Source organism: Hyla sarda, chromosome 1, assembly GCF_029499605.1.
Source record: "Hyla sarda isolate aHylSar1 chromosome 1, aHylSar1.hap1, whole genome shotgun sequence".
Lineage (NCBI taxonomy): Eukaryota > Metazoa > Chordata > Amphibia > Anura > Hylidae > Hyla > Hyla sarda.
Window position 1 is genome coordinate 275,055,763 of NC_079189.1, and position 13,999 is coordinate 275,069,761.

The 13,999-nt window shown below is 50.8% G+C and overlaps 14 pseudogenes; all 14 read left to right on the plus strand.

The window, feature by feature from the left end:
• Positions 1–526: 526 nt before the first annotated feature.
• LOC130351824 (5S ribosomal RNA) lies at positions 527–646 on the plus strand (annotated as a pseudogene).
• A 677-nt stretch (positions 647–1,323) lies between these two features.
• On the plus strand, positions 1,324–1,443 carry LOC130320924 (5S ribosomal RNA; annotated as a pseudogene).
• Positions 1,444–3,111: 1,668 nt separating this feature from the next.
• On the plus strand, positions 3,112–3,231 carry LOC130352685 (5S ribosomal RNA; annotated as a pseudogene).
• A 284-nt stretch (positions 3,232–3,515) lies between these two features.
• Positions 3,516–3,635, plus strand: LOC130322995 (5S ribosomal RNA; annotated as a pseudogene).
• A 1,275-nt stretch (positions 3,636–4,910) lies between these two features.
• LOC130352273 (5S ribosomal RNA) lies at positions 4,911–5,030 on the plus strand (annotated as a pseudogene).
• A 474-nt stretch (positions 5,031–5,504) lies between these two features.
• Positions 5,505–5,624, plus strand: LOC130323686 (5S ribosomal RNA; annotated as a pseudogene).
• A 284-nt stretch (positions 5,625–5,908) lies between these two features.
• Positions 5,909–6,028, plus strand: LOC130352472 (5S ribosomal RNA; annotated as a pseudogene).
• Positions 6,029–7,493: 1,465 nt separating this feature from the next.
• LOC130316682 (5S ribosomal RNA) lies at positions 7,494–7,613 on the plus strand (annotated as a pseudogene).
• Positions 7,614–9,877: 2,264 nt separating this feature from the next.
• LOC130352269 (5S ribosomal RNA) lies at positions 9,878–9,997 on the plus strand (annotated as a pseudogene).
• A 272-nt stretch (positions 9,998–10,269) lies between these two features.
• Positions 10,270–10,389, plus strand: LOC130352220 (5S ribosomal RNA; annotated as a pseudogene).
• An 879-nt stretch (positions 10,390–11,268) lies between these two features.
• Positions 11,269–11,388, plus strand: LOC130351975 (5S ribosomal RNA; annotated as a pseudogene).
• Positions 11,389–12,043: 655 nt separating this feature from the next.
• On the plus strand, positions 12,044–12,163 carry LOC130335618 (5S ribosomal RNA; annotated as a pseudogene).
• An 881-nt stretch (positions 12,164–13,044) lies between these two features.
• On the plus strand, positions 13,045–13,164 carry LOC130330384 (5S ribosomal RNA; annotated as a pseudogene).
• Positions 13,165–13,440: 276 nt separating this feature from the next.
• On the plus strand, positions 13,441–13,560 carry LOC130316058 (5S ribosomal RNA; annotated as a pseudogene).
• Positions 13,561–13,999: the final 439 nt, after the last annotated feature.

The window sequence follows — 13,999 nt, forward strand, 5'->3', positions numbered from 1 at the left end:
TAAGTACCGGCATGGGACACTGGCTGGGAATCCCGGCTGCCGTTGACATTTTGCTCTGTTGCCGCCTTCCGTTCCGATTCCGAAAAGGATTTATTGATGCCTAAATGCACAGTATAAAGGGCGAGAAGCTCTCAACAGCCATCCTAAGCTGAACGCGCCTGCTCTCATCAGATCGCAGACTGCTACCCAGCTTAGGGCCCGGTAAGTACCAGCATGGGAGACTGGCTAGAATCCCAGGTGTCGTTGACATTTTGCTCGGTTGCCGCCTTCCGCTCCTATTCCGAAAAGGATTTATTGATGCTTAAATCCACAGTATACAGGGTGTGAAGATGTCTACGGCCATCCTAAGCTGTATGCGCCTGTTCTCGTCAGATCGCAGACCGCTACCCAGCTTCGGGTCTGGTAAGTACCAGCATGGGAGACTGGCTGGGAATCCCCGATGCAGTTGACAGTTTGCTCTGTTTCTGCTCCGATTCCGAAAATTATTTATTGATGCTTAAATCCACAGTATACAAAGTGTGATGCTGTCAACGGCCATCCTAAGCTGAACGCGCCTGCTCTCGTCAGATCGCAGACTGCTACCCAGCTTAGGGCCTGGTAAGTACCAGCATGGGAGACTGGCTGGGAATCCCGGGTGCAGTTGACATTTTAATCTGTTGCCGCCTTCCGCTCCGATTCGGAAAATAATTTATTGATGCTTAAATCCACAATATACAGGGTGTGAAGCTGTCAACGGCCATCCTAAGCCTGAACGTGCCTGCTCTCCTCAGATCGCAGACTGCTGCCCGGCAGTTACCGGCATTGGAAACTGGCTGGCAATCCAAGGTGCCATTGACATTTTGCTCTGTTGCCGCCTTCCTCTCCGATTAATAAAAATATTTATTGATGCTTAAATCCACAATATACAAGGCGTGAAGATGTCAACGGCCATCCTAAGCTGAACGCGCCTGCTCTCGTCAGATCGCAGACTGCTGCCCAGCTTAGGGCCCAGTAAGTACCGGAATGGGAGACTGGCTGGGAATCCCGGGTGCAGTTGACATTTTGCTCTGTTGCCGCCTTCCGTTCCGATTCCGAAAAGGATTTATTGATGCTTAAATGCACAGTATAAAAAGCATGAAGCTGTCAATGGCCATCCTAAGCTGAACGCGCCTGCTCTCGTCAGATCGCAGACTGCTACCCAGCTTAGGGCCCGGTAAGTATTGGCATGGGAGACTGGCTGGGAATTCCGCGTGCAGTTGACATTTTAATCTGTTGCCGCCTTCCGTTCCGATTCGGAAAAGGATTTATTGATGCTTAAATGCACAGTATAAAGGGCGTGAAGCTGTCAACGGCCATCCTAAGCTGAACGCGCCTGCTCTCGTCAGATCGCAGACTGCTACCCAGCTTAGGGCCCGGTAAGTACCAGCATGGGAGACTGGCTGGGAATCCCAGGTGTTGTTGACATTTTGCTCTTTAGCCGCCTTCCGCTCCGATTCCGAAAAGGATTTATTGATGCTTAAATCCACAGTATACAGGGTGTGAAGCCGTCTACGGCTATCCTAAGCTGAATGTGCCTGTTCTTGTCAGATCGCAGACTGCTGCCCGGCAAGTACGGGCATGGGAGACTGGCTGGCAATCCAAGGTGCTATTGACATTTTGCTCTGTTGCCGCCTTCCTCTCCGATTCCGAAAAGGATTTATTGATGCTTAAATGCACAGTGTAAAAATCATGAAGCTGTCAATGGCCATCCTAAGCTGAACGCGCCTGCTCTCGTCAGATCGCAGACTGCTACCCAGGTTAGGGCCCAGTAAGTACTGGCATGGGAGACTTGCTGGGAATCCCGGGTGCCGTTGACATTTTGCTCTATTGCTGCCTTCTGCTCCGATTCCGAAAATAATTTATTGATGCTTAAATCCACAGTATACAAGGTGTGAAGCTGTCGACGGCCATCCTAAGCTTAACGCGCCTGCTCTCGTCAGATCGCAGACTGGTACAGATCTTAGGGCCCGGTAAGTACCGGCATGGGACACTGGCTGGGAATCCCGGCTGCCGTTGACATTTTGCTCTGTTGCCGCCTTCCATTCCGATTCCGAAAAGGATTTATTGATGCTTAAATGCACAGTATACAAAGTGTGAAGCTGTCAACGGCCATCCTAAGTTGAACGCGCCTGCTCTCGTCAGATCCAGACTGCTACCCAGCTTAGGGCCTGGTAAGTACCAGCATGGGAGACTGGCTGGGAATCCCGGGTGCAGTTGACATTTTAATCTGTTGCCGCCTTCCGCTCCGATTCGGAAAAGGATTTATTGATGGTTAAATCCACAATACACAGGGTGTGAAGCTGTCAACGGCCATCCTAAGCCTGAACGTGCCTGCTCTCCTCAGATCGCAGACTGCTGCCCGGCAGATACCGGCATGGGAGACTGGCTGGTAATCCAAGGTGCCATTGACATTTTGCTCTGTTGCCGCCTTCCGCTCCGATTCGGAAAAGGATTTATTGATGCTTAAATGCACAGTATAAAGGGCGTGAAGCTGTCAACGGCCATCCTAAGCTGAACGCGCCTGCTCTCGTCAGATCGCAGACTGCTACCCAGCTTAGGGCCCGGTAAGTACCAGCATGGGAGACTGGCTGAGAATCTCAGGTGTTGTTGACATTTTGCTCTGTAGCTCTGTAGACATTTTGCTCAGATTCCGAAAAGGATTTATTGATGCTTAAATCTACAGTATACAGGGTGTGAAGCCGTCTACGGCTATCCTAAGCTGAGTGCGCCTGTTCTTGTCAGATCGCAGACTGCTGCCCGGCAAGTACGGGCATGGGAGACTGGCTGGCAATCCAAGGTGCTATTGACATTTTGCTCTGTTGCCGCCTTCCTCTCCGATTAAAAAAAATATTTATTGATGCTTAAATCCACAGTATACAAGGCGTGAAGATGTCAACGGCCATCCTAAGCTGAACACGCCTGCTCTCGTCAGATCGCAGACTGCTACGCAGCTTAGGGCCCAGTAAGTACCGGCATGGGAGACTGGCTGGGAATCCCGGGTGCAGTTGACATTTTGCTCTGTTGCCGCCTTCCGTTCCGAATCCGAAAAGGATTTATTGATGTTTAAATGTACAGTATAAAAAGCATGAAGCTGTCAATGGCCATCCTAAGCTGAACGCGCCTGCTCTCGTTAGATCGCAGACTGCTACCCAGCTTAGGGCCCGGTAAGTACTGGCATGGGAGACTGGCTGGGAATCCCGGGTGCCATTGCCAATTTGCTCTATTGCTGCCTTCCGCTCCGATTCCGAAAAGAATTTATTGATGCTTAAATCCACAGTATACAAGGTGTGAAGCTGTCGACGGCCATCCTAAGCTGAACGCGCCTGCTCTCGTCAGATCGCAGACTGGTACAGATCTTAGGGCCCGGTAAGTACCGTCATGGGACACTGGCTGGGAATCCCGGCTGCCGTTGACATTTTGCTCTGTTGCCGCCTTCCGTTCCGATTCCGAAAAGGATTTATTGATTCTTAAATGCACAGTATAAAGGGCGATAAGCTGTCAACGGCCATCCTAAGCTGAACGCGCCTGCTCTCGTCAGATCGCAGACTGCTACCCAGCTTAGGGCCCGGTAAGTACTGGCATGGGAGACTGGCTGGGAATCCCGGGTGCCGTTGCCATTTTGCTCTGTTGCCGCCTTCCGCTCCGATTCGGAAAAGGATTTATTGATGCTTAAATGCACAGTATAAAGGGCGTGAAGCTGTCAACAGCCACCTTAAGCTGAACGCGCCTGCTCTCGTCAGATCGCAGACTGCTACCCAGCTTAGGGCCCGGTAAGTACCAGCATGGGAGACTGGCTGGGAATCCCAGGTGTTGTTGACATTTTGCTCTGTAGCCGCCTTGCGTTCCGATTCCGAAAAGGATTTATTGATGCTTAAATCCACAGTATACAGGGTGAGATGCCGTCTACGGCTATCCTAAGCTTAATGTGCCTGTTCTTGTCAGATCGCAGACTGCTGCCCGGCAAGTACGGGCATGGGAGACTGGCTGGCAATCCAAGGTGCTATTGACATTTTGCTCTGTTGCCACCTTCCTTTCCGATTCCGAAAAGGATTTATTGATGCTTAAATGCACAGTATAAAAAGCATAAAGCTGTCAATGGCCATCCTAAGCTGAACGCGCCTGCTCTCGTCAGATCGCAGACTGCTACCCAGCTTAGGGCCCGGTAGGTACTGGCACGGGAGACTGGCTGGGAATCCCGGGTGCCGTTGACGTATTGCTCTTTTGCTGCCTTCCGCTCCGATTCCGAAAATAATTTATTGATGCTTAAATCCACAGTATACAAGGTGTGAAGCTGTCGACGGCCATCCTAAGCTTAACGCGCCTGATCTCGTCAGATCGCAGACTGGTACAGATCTTAGGGCCCGGTAAGTACCGGCATGGGACACTGGCTGGGAATCCCGGCTGCCGTTGACATTTTGCTCTGTTGCCGCCTTCCGTTCCGATTCCGAAAAGGATTTATTAATGCTTAAATGCACAGTATAAAGGGCAAGAAGCTGTCAACGGCCATCCTAAGCTGAACGCGCCTGCTCTCATCAGATCGCAGACTGCTACCCAGCTTAGGGCCCGGTAAGTACCAGTATGGGAGAATGGCTGGGAATCCCAGGTGTCGTTGACATTTTGCTCTGTTGCCGCCTTCCGCGCCGATTCCGAAAAGGATTTACTGATGCTTAAATCCACAGTATGCAGGGTGTGAAGATGTCTACGGCCATCCTAAGCTGAATGCGCCTGTTCTCGTCAGATCGCAGACTGCTACCAAGCTTCGGGCCTGGTAAGTACCAGCATGGGAGACTGGCTGGGAATCCCGGGTGCAGTTGACATTTTGCTCTGTTTCTGCTCCGATTCCGAAAATTATTTATTGATGCTTAAATCCACAGTATACAAAGTGTGAAGCTGTCAACGGCCATCCTAAGCTGAACGCGCCTGCTCTCGTCAGATCGCAGACTGCTACCCAGCTTAGGGCCTGGTAAGTACCAGCATGGGAGACTGGCTGGGAATCCCAGGTGTCGTTGACATTTTGCTCTGTTGCCGCCTTACGCTCCGATTCCGAAAATGATTTATTGATGCTTAAATCTACAGTATACAGGGTGTGAAGCCGTCTACGGCTATCCTTAGCTGAATGCACCTGTTCTTGTCAGATCGCAGACTGCTGCCCGGCAAGTACGGGCATGGGAGACTGGCTGGCAATCCAAGGCGCTATTGACATTTTGCTCTGTTGCCGCCTTCCTCTCCGATTAAAAAAAATATTTATTGATGCTTAAATCCACAGTATATAAGGCGTGAAGATGTCAACGGCCATCCTAAGCTGAACGCGCCTGCTCTCGTCAGATCGCAGACTGCTACGCAGCTTAGGGCCCAGTAAGTACCGGCATGGGAGACTGGCTGGGAATCCCGGGTGCAGTTGACATTTTGCTCTGTTGCCGCCTTCCGTTCCAAATCCGAAAAGAATTTATTGATGTTTAAATGCTCAGTATAAAAAGCATGAAGCTGTCAACGGCCATCCTAAGCTGAACGCGCCTGCTCTCATCAGATCGCAGACTGCTACCCAGCTTAGGGCCCGGTAAGTACTGGCATAAGAGACTGGCTGGGAATCCCGGGTGCCGTTGACATTTTGCTCTATTGCTGCCTTCCGCTCCGATTCCGAAAAGAATTTATTGATGCTTAAATCCACAGTATACAAGGTGTGAAGCTGTCGACGGCCATCCTAAGCTTATATCGCCTGCTCTCGTCAGATCGCAGACTGGTACAGATCTTAGGGCCCGGTAAGTACCGGCATGGGACACTGGCTGGGAATCCCGGCTGCCGTTGACATTTTGCTCTGTTGCCGCCTTCCGTTCCGATTCCGAAAATGATTTATTGATGCTTAAATGCACAGTATAAAGGGCAAGAAGCTGTCAACGGCCATCCCAAGCTGAACGCGCCTGCTCTCGTCAGATTGCAGACTGCTACCTAGCTTAGGGCCCGGTAAGTACCAGCATGGGAGACTGGCTGGGAATCCCAGGTGTCGTTGACATTTTGCTCTGTTGCCGCCTTCCGTTCCGATTCCGAAAAGTATTTATTGATGCTTAAATCCAAAGTATACAGGGTGTGAAGATGTCTACGGCCATCCTAAGCTGAATGCGCCTGTTCTCGTCAGATCGCAGACTGCTACCCAGCTTCGGGCCTGGTAAGTATGAGCATGGGAGACTGGCTGGGAATCCCAGGTGCAGTTGACATTTTGCTCTGTTTCTGCTCCGATTCCGAAAATTATTTATTGATGCTTAAATCCACAGTATACAAGGCGTGAAGATGTCACCGGCCAGCCTAAGCTGAACGCGCCTGCTCTCGTCAGATCGCAGACTGCTACCAAGCATAGGGCCTGGTAAGTACCAGCATGGGAGACTGGCTGGGAATCCCGGGTGCAGTTGACATTTTGCTCTGTTGCCACCTTCCGTTCCGATTCCGAAAAGAATTTATTGATGCTTAAATGCACAGTATAAAGGGCGTGAAGCTGTCAACGGCCATCCTAAGCTGAACGCGCCAGCTCTCGTCAGATCGCAGACTGCTACCAAGCTTAGGGCCCGGTAAGTACCAGCATGGGAGACTGGCTGGGAATCCCAGGTGTTGTTGACATTTTGCTCTTTAGCCGCCTTCCGCTCCGATTCCGAAAAGGATTTATTGATGCTTAAATCCACAATATACAGGGTGTGAAGCTGTCAACGGCCATCCTAAGCCTGAACGTGCCTGCTCTCCTCAGATCGCAGACTGCTGCCCGGCAGTTACCGGCATGGGAGGCTGGCTGGCAATCCAAGGTGCCATTGACATTTTGCTCTGTTGCCGCCATCCTCTCCGATTAATAAAAATATTTATTGATGCTTAAATCCACAATATACAAGGCGTGAAGATGTCAACGGCCATCCTAAGCTGAACGCGCCTGCTCTTGTCAGATCGCAGACTGCTACCCAGCTTAGTGCCCAGTAAGTACCGGCATGGGAGACTGGCTGCGAATCCCGGGTGCAGTTGACATTTTGCTCTGTTGCCACCTTCCGTTCTGATTCCGAAAAGAATTTATTGATGCTTAAATGCACAGTATAAAGGGCGTGAAGCTGTCAACGGCCATCCTATCTGAACGCGCCTGCTCTCGTCAGATCGCAGACTGCTACCCAGCTTAGGGCCCGGTAAGTACCAACATGGGAGACTGGCTGGGAATCCCAGGTGTTGTTGCCATTTTGCTCTTTAGCCGCCTTCCGCTCCGATTCCGAAAAGGTTTTATTGATGCTTAAATCCACAGTATACAGGGTGTGAAGCCGTCCACGGCTATCCTAAGCTGAATGTGCCTGTTCTTGTCAGATCGCAGACTGCTGCCCGGCAAGAACGGGCATGGGAGACTGGCTGGCAATCCAAGGTGCTATTGACATTTTGCTCTGTTGCCGCCTTCCTCTCTGATTCCGAAAAGGATTAATTGATGCTTAAATGCACAGTATAAAATTCATGAAGCTGTCAATGGCCATCCTAAGCTGAACGCACCTGCTCTCGTCAGATCGCAGGCTGCTACCCAGCTTAGGGCCCGGTAAGTACTGGCATGGGAGACTGGCTGGGAATCCCGGGTGCCGTTGACATTTTGCTCTATTGCTGCCTTCCGCTCCGATTCCGAAAAGAATTTATTGATGCTTAAATCCACAGTATACAAGGTGTGAAGCTGTCGACGGCCATCCTAAGCTTAACGCGCCTGCTTTCGTCAGATCGCAGACTGGTACAGATCTTAGGGCCCGGTAAGTACCGGCATGGGACACTGGCTGGGAATCCCGGCTGCCGTTGACATTTTGCTCTGTTGCCGCCTTCCATTCCGATTCCGAAAAGGATTTATTGATGCTTAAATGCACAATATACAGGGTGTGAAGCTGTCAACGGCCATCCTAAGCCTGAATGTGCCTGCTCTCCTCAGATCGCAGACTGCTGCCCGGCAGATACCGGCATGGGAGACTGGCTGGCAATCCAAGGTGCCATTGAAATTTTGCTCTGTTGCCGCCTTCTTCTCCGATTAATAAAAATATTTATTGATGCTTAAATCCACAATATACAAGGCGTAAAGAAGTCATCGGCCATCCTAAGCTGAACGCGCCTGCTCTCGTCAGATCACAGACTGCTACCCAGCTTAGTGCCCAGTAAGTACCGGCATGGGAGACTGGCTAGGAATCCCGGCTGCCGTTGACATTTTGCTCTGTTGCCTCCTTCCGCTCCGATTCGGAAAAGGATTTATTGATGCTTAAATGCACAGTATAAAGGGCATGAAGCTGTCAACGGCCACCCTAAGCTGAACGCGCCTGCTCTCGTCAGATTGGAGACTGCTACCCAGCTTAGGGCCCGGTAAGTACCAGCATGGGAGACTGGCTGGGAATCCCAGGTGTCGTTGACATTTTGCTCTGTTGCCGCCTTCCGCTCCAATTCCGAAAAGGATTTATTGATGCTTAAATCCACAGTGTACAAGGTGTGAAGATGTCTACGGCCATCCTAAGCTGAATGCGCCTGTTCTTGTCAGATCGCAGACTGCTACCCAGCTTCGGGCCTGGTAAGTACCAGCATGGGAGACTGGCTGGGAATCCCGGGTGCAGTTGACGTTTTGATCTGTTTCTGCTCCGATTCCGAAAATTATTTATTGATGCTTAAATCCACAGTATACAAAGTGTGAAGCTGTCAACGGCCATCCTAAGCTGAACGCGCCTGCTCTCGTCAATGCGCAGACTGCTACCCAGCTTAGGGCCTGGTAAGTACCAGCATGGGAGACTGGCTGGGAATCCCGGGTGCAGTTGACATTTTAATCTGTTGCCGCCTTCCTCTCCGATTCGGAAAAGAATTTATTGATGCTTAAATCCACAATATACAGGGTGTGAAGCTGTCAACGGCCATCCTAAGCCTGAACGTGCCTGCTCTCCTCAGATTGCAGGCTGCTGCCCGGCAGTTACCGGCATGGGAGACTGGCTGGCAATCCAAGGTGCCATTGACATTTTGCTCTGTTGCCGCCATCCTCTCCGATTAATAAAAATATTTATTGATGCTTAAATCCACAATATACAAGGCGTGAAGATGTCACCGGCCATCCTAAGCTGAACGCGCCTGCTCTCGTCAGATCGCAGAATGCTACCCAGCTTAGGGCCCAGTAAGTACCAGCATGGGAGACTGGCTGGGAATCCCGGGTGCAGTTGACATTTTGCTCTGTTGCCACCTTCCGTTCCGATTCCGAAAAGGATTTATTGATGCTTAAATGCACAGTATAAAGGGCGTGAAGCTGTCAACGGCCATCCTAAGCTGAACGCGCCTGCTCTCGTCAGATCGCAGACTGCTACCAAGCTTAGGGCCCGGTAAGTACCAGCATGGGAGACTGGCTGGGAATCCCAGGTGTTGTTGACATTTTGCTCTTTAGCCGCCTTCCGCTCCGATTCCGAAAAGGATTTATTGATGCTTAAATCCACAATATACAGGGTGTGAAGCTGTCAATGGCCATCCTAAGCCTGAACGTGCCTGCTCTCCTCAGATCGCAGACTGCTGCCCGGCAGTTACCGGCATGGGAGACTGGCTGGCAATCCAAGGTGCCATTGACATTTTGCTCTGTTGCCGCCATCCTCTCCGATTAATAAAAATATTTATTGATGCTTAAATCCACAATATACAAGGCGTGAAGATGTCAACGTCCATCCTAAGCTGAACGCGCCTGCTCTTGTCAGATCGCAGACTGCTACCCAGCTTAGGGCCCAGTAAGTACCGGCATGGGAGACTGGCTGGGAATCCCGGGTGCAGTTGACATTTTGCTCTGTTGCCACCTTCCGTTCTGATTCCGAAAATAATTTATTGATGCTTAAATGCACAGTATAAAGGGCGTGAAGCTGTCAACGGCCATCCTAAGCTGAACGCGCCTGCTCTCGTCAGATCGCAGACTGCTACCTAGCTTAGGGCCCGGTAAGTACCAGCATGGGAGACTGGCTGGGAATCCCAGGTGTTGTTGACATTTTGCTCTTTAGCTGCCTTCCGCTCCGATTCCGAAAAGGTTTTATTGATGCTTAAATCCACAGTATACAGGGTGTGAAGCCGTCCACGGCTATCCTAAGCTGAATGTGCCTGTTCTTGTCAGATCGCAGACTGCTGCCCGGCAAGAACGGGCATGGGAGACTGGCTGGCAATCCAAGGTGCTATTGACATTTTGCTCTGTTGCCGCCTTCCTCTCTGATTCCGAAAAGGATTAATTGATGCTTAAATGCACAGTATAAAATTCATGAAGCTGTCAATGGCCATCCTAAGCTGAACGCACCTGCTCTCGTCAGATCGCAGGCTGCTACCCTGCTTAGGGCCCGGTAAGTACTGGCATGGGAGACTGGCTGGGAATCCCGGGTGCCGTTGACATTTTGCTCTATTGCTGCCTTCCGCTCCGATTCCGAAAAGAATTTATTGATGCTTAAATCCACAGTATATAAGGTGTGAAGCTGTCGACGGCCATCCTAAGCTTAACGCGCCTGCTTTCGTCAGATCGCAGACTGGTACAGATCTTAGGGCCCGGTAAGTACCGGCATGGGACACTGGCTGGGAATCCCGGCTGCCGTTGACATTTTGCTCTGTTGCCGCCTTCCGTTCCGATTCCGAAAAGGATTTATTGATGCTTAAATGCACAATATACAGGGTGTGAAGCTGTCAACGGCCATCCTAAGCCTGAATGTGCCTGCTCTCCTCAGATCGCAGACTGCTGCCCGGCAGATACCGGCATGGGAGACTGGCTGGCAATCCAAGGTGCCATTGAAATTTTGCTCTGTTGCCGCCTTCTTCTCCGATTAATAAAAATATTTATTGATGCTTAAATCCACAATATACAAGGCGTAAAGAAGTCATCGGCCATCCTAAGCTGAACGCGCCTGCTCTCGTCAGATCACAGACTGCTACCCAGCTTAGGGCCCAGTAAGTACCGGCATGGGAGACTGGCTAGGAATCCAGGGTGCAGTTGACATTTTGCTCTGTTGCCTCCTTCCGCTCCGATTCGGAAAAGGATTTATTGATGCTTAAATGCACAGTATAAAGGGCATGAAGCTGTCCACGGCCACCCTAAGCTGAACGCGCCTGCTCTCGTCAGATCGCAGACTGCTACCCAGCTTAGGGCCCGGTAAGTACCAGCATGGGAGACTGGCTGGGAATCCCAGGTGTTGTTGACATTTTGCTCTGTAGCCGCCTTCCGCTTCGATTCCGAAAAGGATTTATTGATGCTTAAATCCACAGTATACAGTGTGTAAAGATGTCTACGGCCATCCTAAGCTGAACGTGCCTGCTCTCGTCAGATCGCAGACTGCTACCCAGCTTAAGGCCTGGTAAGTACCAGCATGGGAGACTGGCTGGGAATCCCAGGTGTTGTTGACATTCTGCTCTGTATTCTGTTGCCGCCTTCCGCTCCGATTCCGAAAAGGATTTATTGATGCTTAAATCCACAGTATACAGGGTGTAAAGCCGTCTACGGCTATCCTAAGCTGAATGTGCCTGTTCTTGTCAGATCGCAGACTGCTGCCCGGCAAGTACGGGCATGGGAGACTGGCTAGCAATCCAAGGTGCTATTGACATTTTGCTCTGTTGCCGCCTTCCTCTCCGATTTCGAAAAGGATTTATTGATGCTTAAATGCACAGTATAAAGGGCAAGAAGCTGTCAACGGCCATCCTAAGCTGGACGTGCCTGATCTCGTCAGATCGCAGACTGCTACCCAGCTTAGGGCCCGGAAAGTACTGGCATGGGAGACTGGCTGGGAATCCCGGGTGCCGTTGACATTTTGCTTTATTGATGCTTAAATCCACAGTATACAAGGTGTGAAGCTGTCGACGGCCATCCTAAGCTTAACGCGCCTGCTCTTGTCAGATCGCAGACTGGTACAGATCTTAGGGCCCGGTAAGTACCGGCATGGGACACTGGCTGGGAATCCCGGCTGCCGTTGACATTTTGCTCTGTTGCCGCCTTCCGTTTCCGTTTCCGATTCCGAAAAGGATTTATTGATGCTTAAATGCACAGTATAATGGGCAAGAAGCTGTCAACGGCCATCCTAAGCTGAACGTGCCTGCTCTCGTCAGATCGCAGACTGCTACCCAGCTTAGGGCCCGGAAAGTACCAGCATGGGAGACTGGCTGGGAATCCCAGGTGTCGTTGACATTTTGCTCTGTTGCCGCCTTCCGCTCCGATTCCGAAAAGGATTTATTGATGCTTAAATCCACAGTATACAGGGTGTGAAGATGTCTGTGACCATCCTAAGCTGAATGCGCCTGTTCTCGTCAGATCGCAGACTCCTACCCAGCTTTGGGGCTGGTAAGTACCAGCATGGGAGACTGGCTGGGAATCCCGGGTGCAGATGACATTTTGCTCTGTTTCTGCTCCGATTCCGAAAATTATTTATTGATGCTTAAATCCACAGTATACAAAGTGTGAAGCTGTCAACGGCCATCCTAAGCTGAACGCGCCTGCTCTCGTTAGATCGCAGACTGCTACCCAGCTTAGGGCCCGGTAAGTACCAGCATGGGAGATTGGCTGGGAATCCCTGGTGCAGTTGACATTTTGCTCTGTTGCCGCCTTCCGCTCCGATTCGGAAAATTATTTATTGATGCTTAAATGCACAGTATAAAGGGCACGAAGCTGTCAACGGCCATCCTAAGCTGAACGCGCCTGCACTTGTCAGATCGCAGACTGCTACCCAGCTTAAGGCCCGGTAAGTACTGGCATGGGAGACTGGCTGGGAATCCCGGGTGCTGTTGACATTTTGCTCTATTGCTGCCTTCCGCTCCGTTCCGAAAATAATTTATTGATGCTTAAATCCACAGTATACAAGGTGTGAAGCTGTCGACGGCCATCCTAGCTTAAGGCGCCTGCTCTCGTCAGATCGCAGACTGGTACAGATCTTAGGGCCCGGTAAGTACCGGCATGAGACACTGGCTGGGAATCCCGGCTGCCGTTGACATTTTGCTCTGTTGCCGCCTTCCGTTCCGATTCCGAAAAGGATTTATTGATGCTTAAATGCACAGTATAAAGGGCGAGAAGCTGTCAACGGCCATCCTAAGCTGAACGTGCCTGCTCTCGTCAGATCGCAGACTGCTACCCAGCTTAGGGCCCGGTAAGTACCAGCATGGGAGACTGGCTGGGAATCCCAGGTGTCGTTGACATTTTGTTCTGTTGCCGCCTTCCGCTCCGATTCCGAAAAGAATTTATTGATGCTTAAATCCACAGTATACAGGGTGTGAAGATGTCTACGGCCTTCCTAAGCTGAATGCGCCTGTTCTCGTCAGATCGCAGACTGCTACCCAGCTTCGGGCCTGGTAAGTACCAGCATGGGAGACTGGCTGGAATCCCGGCTGCCGTTGACATTTTGCTGTGTTTCTGCTCCGATTCCGAAAATTATTTATTGATGCTTAAATCCACAGTATACAAAGTGTGAAGCTGTCAACGGCCATCCTAAGCTGAACGCGCCTGCTCTCGTCAGATCGCAGACTGCTACCCAGCTTAGGGCCCGGTAAGTACCAGCATGGGAGACTTGCTGGGAATCCCAGGTGTTGTTGACAATATGCTCTGTAGCCGCCTTCTGCTTCGATTCCGAAAAGGATTTATTGATGCTTAAATCAACAGTATACAGGTTGTAATGATGTCTACGGCCATCCTAAGCTGAACGCGCCTGCTCTCGTCAGATGGCAGACTGCTACCTAGCTTAGGGCCCGGTAAGTACCAGCATGGGAGACTGACTGGGAATCCCAGGTGTTGTTGACATTTTGCTCTGTAGCCGCCTTCCGCTTCGATTCCGAAAAGGATTTATTGATGCTTAAATCCACAGTATACAGGGTGTGAAGCCGTCTACGGCTATCCTAAGCTGAATGTGCCTGTTCTTGTCAGATCGCAGACTGCTGCCCGGCAAGTACGGGCATGGGAGACTGGCTGGCAATCCAAGGAACTATTGACATTTTGCTCTGTTGCCGCCTTCCTCTCCGATTCCGAAAAGGATTTATT